Here is a 14,161-nt window from a genome sequence, read left to right on the forward strand (position 1 = left end):
AATTGGAACATACATATCGATAATTACCTTAAATGTAAATTAATTAAATGCTCCAACCAAAAGACATAGACTGACTGAATGAATACAAAAACAAGACCTGTATATATGCTGTCTACAAGAGACACACTTCAGACCCAGGGACACATACAGACTGAAAATGAGGGGATGGAAAAAGATATTCCATGCAAATGGAAATCAAAAGAAAGCTGGAGTAGCAATACTCATCATAAAATAGACTTTAAAATAAAGACTATTACAAGAGACAAAGAAGGACACTACATAATGATCAAGGGATCAATCCAAGAAGATGATATAACAATTGTAAATACTTAGGCAGCCAACATAGGAGCACCTCAATACATAAGGCAAATGCTAACAGACATAAAAGGGGAAATCAACAGTAACACAATAATAGTAGGGAACTTTAACACCCCACTTTCATCAATGGACAGATCATCCAAAATGAAAATAAATAAGGAAACACAAGCTTTAAATGATACATTAATCAAGATGGACTTAAATGATATTTATAGGACATTCCATCCAAAAACAACAGAATACACTTTCTACTTAAGTGCTCATATATGACAACCCAAAACTTATGGGATGCAGCAAAAGCAGTTCTAAGAGGGAAGTTTATAGTGATAGGAGCCTGCATCAAGAAACAAGAAAAATCTCAAACAACCTAACCTTACACCTAAAGCAATTAGAGAAATAAGAGCAAACAAACAAAACCAAAGTTAGCAGAAGGAAAGAAATCATAAAGATAAGATCAGAAATAAATGAAAAAGAAATGAAGGAAACAATAGCAAAGATCAATAAACTAAAAGCTGGTTCTTTGAGAAGATAAACAAAGTTAATAAACCATTAGCCAGACTCATCAAGAAAGAAAGGGAGAAGACTCAAATCAACAGAATTAGAAACGAAAAAGAAGTAACAACTGACACTGCAGAAATACAAAGTATCATGAGAGATTACTGCAAGCCATTGTATGCCCATTGGAAGAAATGGACAAATTCTTAGAAAAGTACAACCTTCCAAGACTGAACCAGCAAGAAATAGAATATATAAACAGACCAATCACAAACACTGAAATTGAAACTGTGATTAAAAATCTTCCAACAAACAAAAGCTCAGGACGAGATGGCTTCACAGGTGAATTCTATCAAACATTTAGAGATGAGTTAGCACCTATCCTTCTCAAACTCTTCCAGAATACAGCAGCGGGAGGAATACTCCCAAAGTCATTCTACAAGGCCACCATCACCCTGATACCAAAACCAGACAATGATGTCACAAAAAAAGAAAACTAGAGGCCAGTATCACTGATGAACATAGATGCAAAAATCCTCAACAAAATACTAGCAAACAGAATCCAACAGCAAATTAAAAGGATCATACACCATGATCAAGTGGGGTTTATCCCAGGAATGCAAGGATTCTTCAATACACGCAAATCAATCAATGTGATACACCATATTAACAAACTGAAGGATAAAATCCATATGATAATCGCAATAGATGCAGAAAAAGCTTTTGACAAAATTCAACACCTATTTATGATAAAAACTCTCCAGAAAGTGGGCATAGAGGGAACGTACCTCAACATAATAAAGCCCATATATGACAAAGCCACAGCCAACATCGTTCTCAATGGTAAAAAAACTGAGACAATTTCCACTAAGATCAGGAAGAAGACAAGGTTGCCCACTCTCACCACTATTATTCAACATAGTTTTGGAAGTTTTAGCCACAGCAATCAGAGAAGAAAAAGAAATAAAAGGAATCCAAATCAGAAAAGAAGAAGTAAAGCTGTCACTGTTTGCAGATGACATGATACTATACATAGAGAATCCTAAAGATGTCACTAGAAAACTACTATAGCCAATCAATGAATTTGGTAAAGTAGCAGGATACAAAATTAATGCACAGAAATCTCTTGCATTCCCATACACTAATGATGAAAAATCTGAAAGAGAAATTAAGGAAACACTCCCATTTACCATTGCAAGAAAAAAAATAAAATACCTAGGAATAAACCTGCCTAAGGAGACAAAAGACTTGTATGCAGAAAACTATAAAGCACTGATGAAAGAAATTAAAGATGATACAAACAGAGGGAGAGATATACCATGTTCTCGGATTGGAAAAATCAACATTGTGAAAATGACTATACCATACAAAGCAATCTACAGAATCAATGCAATCCCTATCAAACTACCAATGGCATTTTTCACAGAGCTAGAACAAAAAAATTCACAATATGTATGGAAACACAAAAGACCCCGCATAGCCTAAGCAATCTTGAGAACGAAAAATTGAGCTGGGGGAATCAGCCTCCCTGGCTTCAGACTATACTATAAAGCTACAGTAATCAAGGCAGTATGGTACTGGCACAAAAACAGAAATAGATCAATGGAAAAGGATAGAGAGCCCAGAGATAAACCCACGTGCATATGGTCACTTTATCTTTGATAAAGGAGGCAAGAATATACAATGGAGAAAAAACAGCCTCTTCAATAAGTGGTGCTGGGAAAACTGGAGAGCTACACGTAAAAGAATGAAATCAGAACACTCCCTAACACCATACACAAAAATAAACTCAAAATGGATTAAAGACCTAAATGTAAAGCCAGACCCTATAAAACTCTTAGAGCAAAACACAGGAAGAACACTGTTTGACACATATCACAGCAAGATCCTTTTTGATCCACCTCCTAGAGAAATGGCAATAAAGACAAAAATAAACAAATGGGGCCTAATGAAACTTAAAAGCTTTTGCACAGCAAAGGAAACCATAAACAAGACGAAAAGACAACCCTCAGAATGGGAGAAAATATTTGCAAATGCAGCAACTGACAAAGGATTAATCTCCAAAATATACAAGCAATTCATGCAGCTCAATATCAAAAAACCAACAACCCAATCATAAAATGGGTAGAAGACCTAAATAGACATTTCTCCAAAGAAGACATACAGATGGCCAAGAGGCACATGAAAGGATGCTCAACATCACTAATTATTAGAGAAATGCAAATCAAAACTACAATGAGGTACCACGTCACACTGGTCAGAATGGCTATCATCGAAACATCCACAAACAATAAATGCTGGAGAAGGTGTGGAGAAAAGGGAACACTCTTGCACTGTTGGTGGGAATGTAAATTGATACAGCCACTATGGAGAACAGTATGGAGGTTCCTTAAAAAACTAAAAATAGAACTACCATATGACCCAGCAATCCCACTACTGGGCATATACCCTGAGAAAACCATAATTCAAAAATAGTCATGTACCAAAATGTTCATTGCAGCTCTATTTACAACAGCCAGGACATGGAAGCAACCTAAGTGTCCATCGACAGATGAATGGATAAAGAAGATGTGACACATATATACAATGGAATATTACTCAGCCATAAAAGGAAACGAAATTGAGTTATTTGTAGTGAGGTGGATGGACCTAGAGTCTGTCATACAGAGTGAAGTAAGTCAGAAAGAGAAAAACAAATACCATATGCTAACACATATATAGGAACCTAGATGAACAGGACAGGAATAAGGAAGCAGACATAGAGAATGGATTTGAGGATACGTGGAGGGGAAGGGTAAGCTGGGACAAAGTGAAAGAAGTAGAATTGACATATATACACTACCAAATGTAAAATAGATAGCTAGTGGGAAGCAGCTGCATAGCACAGGGAGATCAGCTCAGTGCTTTGTGATCACCTAGAGGGGTGGGATAGGGAGGGTTGGAGGGAGATGCAAGATGGAGGGGATATGGGGATATATGTATACATATAGCTGATTTACTTTGTTATACAGCAGAAACTAACACAACATTGTAAAACAATTATACCCCAATAAAGATGTTAAATTTAAAAAAATGTCTTTTGTATTAGGTTTATTGACATACAATGACATACAATATTATGTAAACTTAAGGTATACAAACATGATGACCTGATACATGTATGTATTGTGAAATGACTACCACAGTACAGTTAGTCAACACTTCTGTCACCTCACATAATAACCTTTTTGGTGTGTGGTCAGAATATTTACAATCTATTCTGTTAGCAACCTTCAAATATTTAACACTATTGTTAACTCTAATCACCGTGTTGTACATTAGATCCCCGGACTTATTCATCTTATAACTGAAAATTTATACCCTTGACCAGCATATCCCCATCTCCCTCAGCCACCAGCCCCTGTCAACCACCATTCTAGTCTGTTTCTATGAGACTGGCATTTCTAGATTCCACATATAAGTGAAATCATACAGTATTTTCTTTCTCTGACTGACTTACTTCACATAGCATAATGCCCTCAAGGTCTATCTATGTTGTCGCAAATGTCAAGATTTCCTTTTTTTATAGCTGAATAATACTCCTTTGTGTATATATACAACATTTCCTTTATCCATTATTCTATTGATGAGTGCTTCAGTTGTTTCCACCTCGTGGATATTGTAAATAATGCTGCAATGAACATGGGGGATGCAGATATTTCTTCAAGATAGTGATTTCATTTCCTTCAGTTAAATACCAAGAAGTGGGATTGCTGGATCATATGATAGATCTCTTTTTAATTTTTTAAGGAACTTCTATACTGTTTTCCAGTGGATGTACCAATTTACATTCCCAGTAAGAATGCAGAAGGGTCAGCTTTTCTCTACATCCTCACCAACACTTGTTATTCCTTTTCTTTTTGGTAATACCCATTCTGCAGGTGTATTGTGGTTTTAATTTTCCTTTCCCTTATCATTAGTGATTTTGAGCATCTTTTCATGTACTTGTTGGCCATTTGTATACCTTCTCTGGCAAAATGTCTATTCAGATCCTCTGCCCACTTTAAAAATCAGATTATTTGTTTTATGCTATTGAGTTCTATGGGTTCCGTATATATTTTGGATATTAATCTCTTATCATGTAAGTGGTAAGAAAATATTTTCTCTCATTGTAGGTTGCCTTTTCATTTTGTTCATTGTTTCTTTTGCTATGCATAAGGTTTTTTAGTATGATGTGGTCCCACTTGTTTATTTTTGCTTTTGATAATCATCAAGGTGAATTTCAGGGAGGTTTTCCCCTGTTTTCTTCTAGTAATTTTATGGCTTCAGGTCTTACATTTAAGTTTTTAATCCATTTCAAGTTAATTTTTGTGAGAGGTATAAGATAGGGATCCAATTTCATTCCTTTCCATGTGAATATCCAGCTTTCCAACACTACTTATTGAAGAGACTGTCCTTTCCTCTTCGAGTATTTTTGGCTCACTTGTCAAATATTTGTTCACCATATATGCATGGGTTTATTTCTGGGCTCTCAATTCCATTCCATTGGTCTATGTGTCTGTTTTTATGCCAGTACTATACTGTTTTTTTTTTATTTGAAGTATAGTTGACTTACAATATTATATTAGTTTCAGATGTACAACAGTAATTCAATATTTTTGTAGATTATACTCCCTTTAAAGTTGTTACAAATAAGGGCTATATTTCCCTGTGCTGTACAATATATCCTTGTTGCTTATCTATTTTATACATAATAGTTTGTACCCCTTAATCTCATACCCCTATCTTTCCCCTCCCCTCTTCCCTCTCCCTACTGGTAACTAGTAGTTTGTCTCTGTATCTGTGAGTCTGTTTCTGTTTTGTTATATACTTTTATTTGTTTTATTATTTGGATTCCATATATAACTGATAACATAGAGTATTTGTCTCATCTGACTTATTTCACTAAGCATAATACCCTCTAGGTCCATCCCCATTGTTTCAAATGGATGGATTTCATTCTTTTTTATGGCTGAATATTATTCCATTGTATGACTATATCACATCTTCTTTTTCCATTCCCCTGTTGATGGACACTTAGGTGGCATCCATACCTCGGTTATTGTAAATAATGCTGAATATAAGGGTGCATACATTTTTTTGAATTATTGTTTTTGTTTTCTTTGGATATATTCTCAGGGTTGGAATTTCTGGATCATATGGTAGTCCTAGTTTTAGTTTTTTTGAGGAACCTCCATAGTGTTTTCCATAGTAGCTGCACCAATTTACATTCTACCAACAGTGTATAAGGGTTGCCTTTTCTCATAATCCTCACCAGCATTTGTTATTTGTTGTCTTTGATGATAGCCATTCGGATAGGTGTGAGATGATATCTCATTGTGGTTTTGGTTTGCATTTCACTATCAGTTAGCAATGTTGAGCATCTTTTCATGTGCTTATTGACCATTTGTATTTCTTCATTGGAAAAATCTCTATTCAGGTCTTCTGCCCATTTTTTAATTGGGTTGTTTTTTTTTTGATATTGAGTTGTATGAGCTGTTTATATATTTTGGATATTAACCCCTTATCAGTCATATCATTTGCAAATATTTTCTCCCATTCTGTAGGTTCTTGTTTCATTCGTTGATGGTTTCCTTTGCTGTGCAAAAACGTTGGAGTTTAATTAGGTCCCATTTGTTTATTTTTGCTTTTATTTCTTTTGCCTTAGGAGACAGGTCCTAAAAAATACTGCTACAGTTTATATTAAAGAGTGTTCTGTGCTCTCTTCTAGGAGTTTTATGGTTTCAGGTCTTATGTTTAGGTCTTAATCCATTTTGAGTTTATTTTTGTATATGGTATGAGAAAATGTTCTAATCTCATTCTTTAACATGTAGCTGTCCAGTTTTCCCAGCACCACTTATTGAAGAGACTGTCTTTTGTCCATTGTATATCCTTGCCTCCTTTGTCATAGATTAATTGACCATAGGTGTGTGTGTTTATTTCTGGGCTCTATTCTGTTCCATTCATCTATATGTCTGTTATTGTGCCAGTATCATGCTGGCACAATAGCATGATATTTTGATGACTGTAGCTTTGCAGTGTAGTCTGAAGTCAGGGAGCATGATACCTCCATCTTGTTCTTTTCTCTCAAGATTGTTTTGGTAATTTGAGTCTTTGGTGGTTCCATATAAATCTTAGGATTATTTGTTCTAGTTCTGTGAAAAATGTCATGGGTATTTTGATAGGGATTGCATTAAACCTGCAGATTGCTTTAGACAGTATGGTCATTTTAACAATATTAATTCTTCCAGTCCATGAACACGAGATATCTTTACATTTCTTTGTATCAGCTTCAGTTTCCCTCATCAGTGTTTTATAGTTTTTAAAGTATAAGTTTTTCACATTTTTGGCTAAGTTTATTCCTAGATATTTTATTCTTTTGTTGAGATTTTAAACAAGATTGTTTTCTTGCTTTCTCTTTCTGATAGTTCATTATTAGTGCATAGAAAAGCAAAAGATTTATGATATTAATCTTGTATCCTGCCAGTTTACTGAATTCGTTTATTAGTTCTAATAGATTCTGTGTGGAGACTTTAGGGTTTTGTATATATAGTATCTTGTCATCTGCAAATAGTGACAGTTTTACTTCTTCCCTTATAACTTGAATGCCTTTTATTTCTTTTTCTTGTCTTGTTGCTGTGGCTAGGACTTCTAATACTATGTTAAATAGAAGTGGTGAGAGTGGGCATCCTTGTCTTCTTCCTGATTTTAAAGGAAAGACTTTCAGCTTTTCACCATTGAATATGATGTTAGCTGTGGCTTTGTCAAAAATGGCCTTTATTATGTTGACATATATTTCCTCTGTACCAACTTCAATGAGAATTTTTATCACGAATGGATGTTGAATTTTGTCAGATGTTTATGTGTCTATTGAGATGATCATGTGATTTTTATTTTTTTTTCGTTGGTGTGGCATATCTCACTGACTGATTTGCAAATATAGAACCATCCTTGCATCCCTGGAATAAATCCCACTTGATCATGGTGTATGATCCTTTTTATATATTGTTGAATTCAGTTTGTTAATATTTTGTTCAGGACTTTTACATCTATATTCATCAGAGATATTGGCTTATAATTTTCTTTTTTCTTTTTTTTTCTAATGTCTTTGTCTGACTTTGGTATCAGGGTGATAGTGGCCTCATAGAATGAATTTGGGAGCGTTCCCTCTTCTTCAGTTTTTTGGAATGGTTTGAGAAGGATAAGTATTAGCTTTTCTTTATATGTTTGGTAGAACTCCACTGTGAAGCTGTCTGGTTCTGGACTTTTATTTGCTGGGTGTTTTTTTTTTTTTAACTTACATATTCAATTTCACTACTAGTGATTTGTCTCTTCAGATCGTCTATTTCTTCTTGATTCAATCTTGGCAGGTTGTATGTTTCTAGAAATGTGTCCATTTCTTCTAGGTTGTCCATTTTATTGGCATATAGCTGTTCATAGTAATCTCCTATGATCTTTTGTCCAAATAGTTAACATATAACTGTTTGTAGTAGTCTCACGATTTTTTGTATCTCTGTGGTATTGGTTGTTATTTCTCCTGTTTCATTTCTTATTCTTTATTTGGGCTTACTCTCTTCTCTTCTTGAGCTTGGCTACAGGTTTATGCATTTTGTTTATCTTTTCGAAAAACCACCTCTTGGTTTCAATCATCTTTTTTTTTTTTTGTATCTTATTTATTCCCTCTCTGATTTTTATTATTCCCTTTCTTCTGCAGACTTTCACCTTTGTTTGTTCCCCTTTTTCTAATTCCATTAGATTGTAAGTTAGGTTGTTTACTAGAGATTTTTCTTGTTTCTTGATGCAGGCTTGTATCACTATAAACTTCCCTCTTAGAACTGCTTTTGCTGCATCCTATAGATTTTGGAAAGTTGTGTTTCCATTTTCATTTGTCTTGAGGTATTTTCTGATTTCCTCTTTGATTTCTTCATTGACTCATTGGTATTTTACTAACATGTTGTTTAGTCTCCAAGTGCCATATTGTTTTGTTTTGTTTTGTTTTTAACATCTTTATTGGAGTATAATTGCTTTACAATGGTGTGTTAGTTTCTGCTTTATAACAAAGTGAATCAGTTATACATATACATATGTTCCCATATCTCTTCCCTCTTGCATCTCCCTCCCTCCCACCCTCCCTATCCCACCCCTCTAGGTGGTAACAAAGCACCGAGCTGATCTCCCTGTGCTATGCGGCTGCTTCCCACTAGCTATCTATTTTACATTTGGTAGTGTATGTATGTCCATGCCACTCTCTCACTTTGTCACAGCTTACCCTTCCCCCTCCCCATATCCTCAAGTCCATTCTCTAGTAGGTCTGTGTCTTTATTCCCGTCTTGCCCCTAGGTTCTTCATGACCCTTTTTTTTTTCTTAGATTCCATATATATGTGTTAGCATACGGTATTTGTTTTTCTCTTTCTGACTTACTTCACAATGTATGACAGACTCTAGGTCCATCCACCTCACTACAAATAACTCAATTTCGTTTCCTTTTATGGCTGAGTAATATTCCATTGTATATATGTGCCACATCTTCTTTATCCATTCATCTGTCGATGGACACTTAGGTTGCTTCCATGTCCTGGCTGTTGTAAATAGAGCTGCAATGAACATTTTGGTACATGACTATTTTTGAATTATGGTTTTCTCAGGGTATATGCCCAGTAGTGGGATTGCTGGGTCATATGGTAGTTCTATTTTTAGTTTTTTAAGGAACCTCCATACTGTTCTCCATAGTGGCTGTATCAATTTACATTCCCACCAACAGTGCAAGAGTGTTCCCTTTTCTCCACACCTTCTCCAGCATTTATTGTTTGTAGATGTTTCGATGATAGCCATTCTGACCAGTGTGACGTGGTACCTCATTGTAGTTTTGATTTGCATTTCTCTAATGATTAATGATGTTGAGCATTCATTCATGTGTTTGTTGGTAATCTGTATATCTTCTTGGAGAAATATCTATTGAGGTCTTCTGCCCATTTTGGATTGGGTTGTTTGTTTTTTTGACACTGAGCTGCATGAGCTGCTTGTTAATTTTGGAGATTAATCCTTTGTCAGTTGCTTCATTTGCAAATATTTTCTCCCATTCTGAGGGTTGTCTTTTGGTCTTGTTTATGGTTTCTTTTGCTGTGCAAAAGCTTTTAAGTTTCATTAGGTCCCATTTGTTTATTTGTGTTTTTATTTCCATTACTCTAGGAGGTGGGTCAAAAAGGATCTTGCTGTGATTTATGTCATAGAGTGTTCTGCCTATGTTTTCCTCTAAGAGTTTGATGGTGTCTGGCCTTACATTTAGGTCTTTAATCCATTTTGAGTTTATTTTTGTGTATGGTGTGAGGGAGTGTTCTAATTTCATTCTTTTACATGTGGCTGTCCAGTTTTCCCAGCACCACTTATTGAAGAGGCTGTCTTTTCTCCACTGTATATTCTTGCCTCCTTTATCAAAGATAAGGTGACCATATGTGCGTGGGTTTACCTCTGGGCTTTCTATCCTGTTCCATTGATCTATATTTCTGTTTTTGTGCCAGTACCATACTGCCTTGATTACTGTAGCTTTGTAGTATAGTCTAAAGTCAGGGAGCCTGATTCCTCCAGCTCTGTTTTTCTTTCTCAAGATTGCTTTGGCAATTCGGGGTCTTTTGCGTTTCCATACAAATTGTGAAAATTTTTGTTCTACTTCTGTGAAAAATGCCAGTGGTAGTTTCATAGGGATTGCATTGAATCTGTAAATTGCTTTGGGTAGTAGAGTCATTTTCACAATGTTGATTCTTCCAATCCAAGAACATGGTATATCTCTCCATCTATTTGTATCACCTTTAATTTCTTTCATCAGTGTCTTATAATTTTCTGCATACAGGTCTTTTGTCTCCTTAGGTAGGTTTATTTCTAGATATTTTATTCTTTTTGTTGCAATGGTAAATGGGAGTGTTTTCTTAATTTCACTTTCAGATTTTTCATCATTAGTGTATAGGAATGCAAGAGATTTCTGTGCATTAATTTTGTATCCTGCAACTTTACCAAATTCATTGATTAACTCTAGTAGTTTTCTGGTAACATCTTTAGGATTCTCTATATATAGTATCATGTCATCTGCAAACAGTGACAGCTTTACTTCTTCTTTTCCAATTTGGATTCCTTTTATTTCTTTTTCTTCTCTGATTACTGTGGCTAAAACTTCCAAAACTATGTTGAATAATAGTGGTGAGAGTGGGCAACCTTGTCTTCTTCCTGATCTTAGTGGAAATGGTTTCAATTTTTCACCATTGAGAACCATGTTGGCTGTGGGTTTGTCATATATGTCCTTTATTATGTTGAGGAAAGTTCCCTCTATGCCTACTTTCTGGAGGGCTTTTATCATAACTGGGTGTTGAATTTTGTCGAAAGCATTCTCTGCATCGATTGAGATGATCATATGGTTTTTCTCCTTCACTTTGTTAATATAGTGTATCACATTGATTGATCTGCGTATATTGAAGAATCCTTGCATTCCTGGGATAAAACCCACTTGATCATGGTGTATGATCCTTTTAATGTGCTGTTGGATTCTGTTTGCTAGTATTTTGTTGTGGATGTTTGCATATATGTTCATCAGTGATATTGGCCTCTACTTTTCTTTCTTTGTGACATCTTTGGTTTTGGTATCAGGGTGATGGTGGCCTCGTTGAATGAGTTTGGGAGTGTTCCTCCCTCTGCAATATTTTGGAAGAGTTTGAGAAGGATAGGTGTTAGCTCGTCTCTAAATGTTTGATAGAATTCGCCTGTGAAGCCATCTGGTCCTGGGCTTTTTCTTGTTGGAAGATTTTTAATCACAGTTTCAATTTCAGTGCTTGTGATTGGTCTGTTCATATTTTCTATTTCTTCCTGGTTCAGTCTCGGAAGGTTGTGCATTTCTAAGAATTTGTCCATTTCTTCCAGGTTGTCCATTTTATTGGCATAGAGTTGCTTGTAGTAATCTCTCTTGATCCTTTGTATTTCTGCAGTGTCACTTCTTATTTCTCCTTTTTCATTTCTAATTCTATTGATTTGAGTCTTCTCCCTTTTTTTCTTGATGAGTCTGGTAATGGTTTATCAATTTTGTTTATCTTCTCAAAGAAGCAGCTTTTAGTTTTATTGAACTTTGCTATCATTTCCTTCTTTTCTTTTTCATTTATTTCTGATCTGATCTTTATGATTTCTTTCCTTCTGCTAACTTTGGGTTTTTTTGTTCTTCTTTCTCTAATTGCTTTAGGTGTAATGTTAGGTTGTTTATTTGAGATGTTTCTTGTTTCTTAAGGTAGGATTGAATTGCTATAATCTTCCCTCTTAGAACTGCTTTTGCTGCATCCCATAGGTTTTGGGTCATCGTGTTTTCATTGTCATTTGTTTCTAGGTATTTTTTGATTTCCTCTTTGATTTCTTCAGTGATCTCATGGTTATTAAGTAGTGTATTGTTTAGCCTCCATGTGCTTGTATTTTTTACAGATTTTTTCCTGTAATTGATATCTAGTCTCATAGCGTTGTGGTCAGAAAAGATACTTGATACGATTTCAATTTTCTTAAATTTACCAAGGCTTGATTTGTGACCCAAGATATGGTCTATCCTGCAAAATGTTCCACGAGCACTTGAGAAGAATGTGTATTCTGTTGTTTAGGGATGGAATGTCCTATAAATATCAATTAAGTCCATCTTGTTTAAGGTATCATTTAAAGCTTGTGTTTCCTTATTTATTTTCATTTTGGATGATCTGTCCATTGGTGAAAGTGGGGTGTTAAAGTCCCCTACTATGATTGTGTTACTGTCAATTTCCCCTTTTATAGCTGTTAGTATTTGCCTTATGTATTGAGGTGCTCCTATGTTGGGTGCATAAATATTTATAATTTTTATATCTTCTTCTTGGATCGATCCCTTGATCATTATGTAGTGTCCTTCTTTGTCTCTTGTAATAGTCTTTGTTTTAAAGTCTATTTTGTCTGATACGAGAATTGCTACTCCAGCTTCTTTTGATTTCCTTTTGCATGGAATATCTTTTTCCACCCCCTCACTTTCAGTCTGTGTGTGTCCCTAGGTCTGAAGTGGGTCTCTTGTAGACAGCATATATACGGGTCTTGTTTTTGTATCCATTCAGCTAGTCTATGTCTTTTGGTTGGACCATTTAATCCATTTACATTTAAGGTAATTATCGATATGTATGTTCCTATTCCCATTTTCTTAATTGTTTTGGGTTTGTTATTGTAGGTCTTTTCCTTCTCTTGTGTTTCCTGCCTAGAGAAGTTCCTTTAGCATTTGTTGTAAAGCTGGTTTGGTGGTGCTGAATTCTCTTAACTTTTGCTTGTCTGTAAAGTTTTTAATTTCTCCATCAAATCTGAATGAGATCCTTGCTGGGTAGAGTAATCTTGGTTGTAGGTTTTTCTCCTTCATCACTTTAAATATGTCCTACCACTCCCTTCTGGCTTGCAGAGTTTCTGCTGAAAGATCAGCTCTTAACCTTATGGGGATTCCCTTGTGTGTTATTTGTTGGTTTTCCCTTGCTGCTTTTAATATTATTTCTTTGTATTTAATTTTTGATAGTTGGATTAATATGTGTCTTGGCATGTTTCTCCTTGGATTTATCCTGTATGGGACTCTCTGTGCTTCCTGGACTTGATTAAGTATTTTCTTTCCCATATTAGCAAAGTTTTCAACTATAATGTTTTCCAGTATTTTCTCAGTCCCTTTCTTTTTCTCTTCTTCTTCTGGGACCCCTATAATTCGAATGTTGGTGCATTTAATGTTGTCCCAGAGGTCTCTAAGACTGTCCTCAGTTCTTTTCATTCTATTTTCCTTATTCTGCTCTGCAGTAGTTATTTCCACTATTTTATCTTCCAGGTCACTTATCATTTCTTCTGCCTCTGTTATTCTGCTAGTGATCCCTTCTTGAGAATTTTTAATTTCGTTTATTGTGTTGTTCATCATTGTTTGTTTGCTCTTTAGTTCTTCTAGGTCCTTGTTAAACCTTTCTTGTATTTTCTCTATTCTATTTCCAAGATTTTGGATCATCTTTACTCTCATTATTCTGAATTGTTTTTCAGGTAGACTGCCTATTTGTCTTCATTTGTTAGGTCTGGTGGGTTTTTACCTTGCTTCTTCATCTACTGTGTATTTTTCTGTCTTCTCATGTTGCTTATCTTACTGTGTTTGGGGTCTCCTTTTCACAGGCTGCAGATTCGTAGTTCCATTGTTTTTGGTGTCTGTCCCCAGTGGCTAATGTTGGTTCAGTGGGTTGTGTAGTCTTCCTGGTGGAGGGGACTAGTGCCTGTGTTCTGGTGGATGAGGCTGAATCTTGTCTTTCTGGTGGGCAGGTCCACGTCTGGTGGTGAGTT

The sequence above is a fragment of the Balaenoptera ricei genome, chromosome 1, assembly GCF_028023285.1.
Source record: "Balaenoptera ricei isolate mBalRic1 chromosome 1, mBalRic1.hap2, whole genome shotgun sequence".
NCBI classification, from domain to species: domain Eukaryota; kingdom Metazoa; phylum Chordata; class Mammalia; order Artiodactyla; family Balaenopteridae; genus Balaenoptera; species Balaenoptera ricei.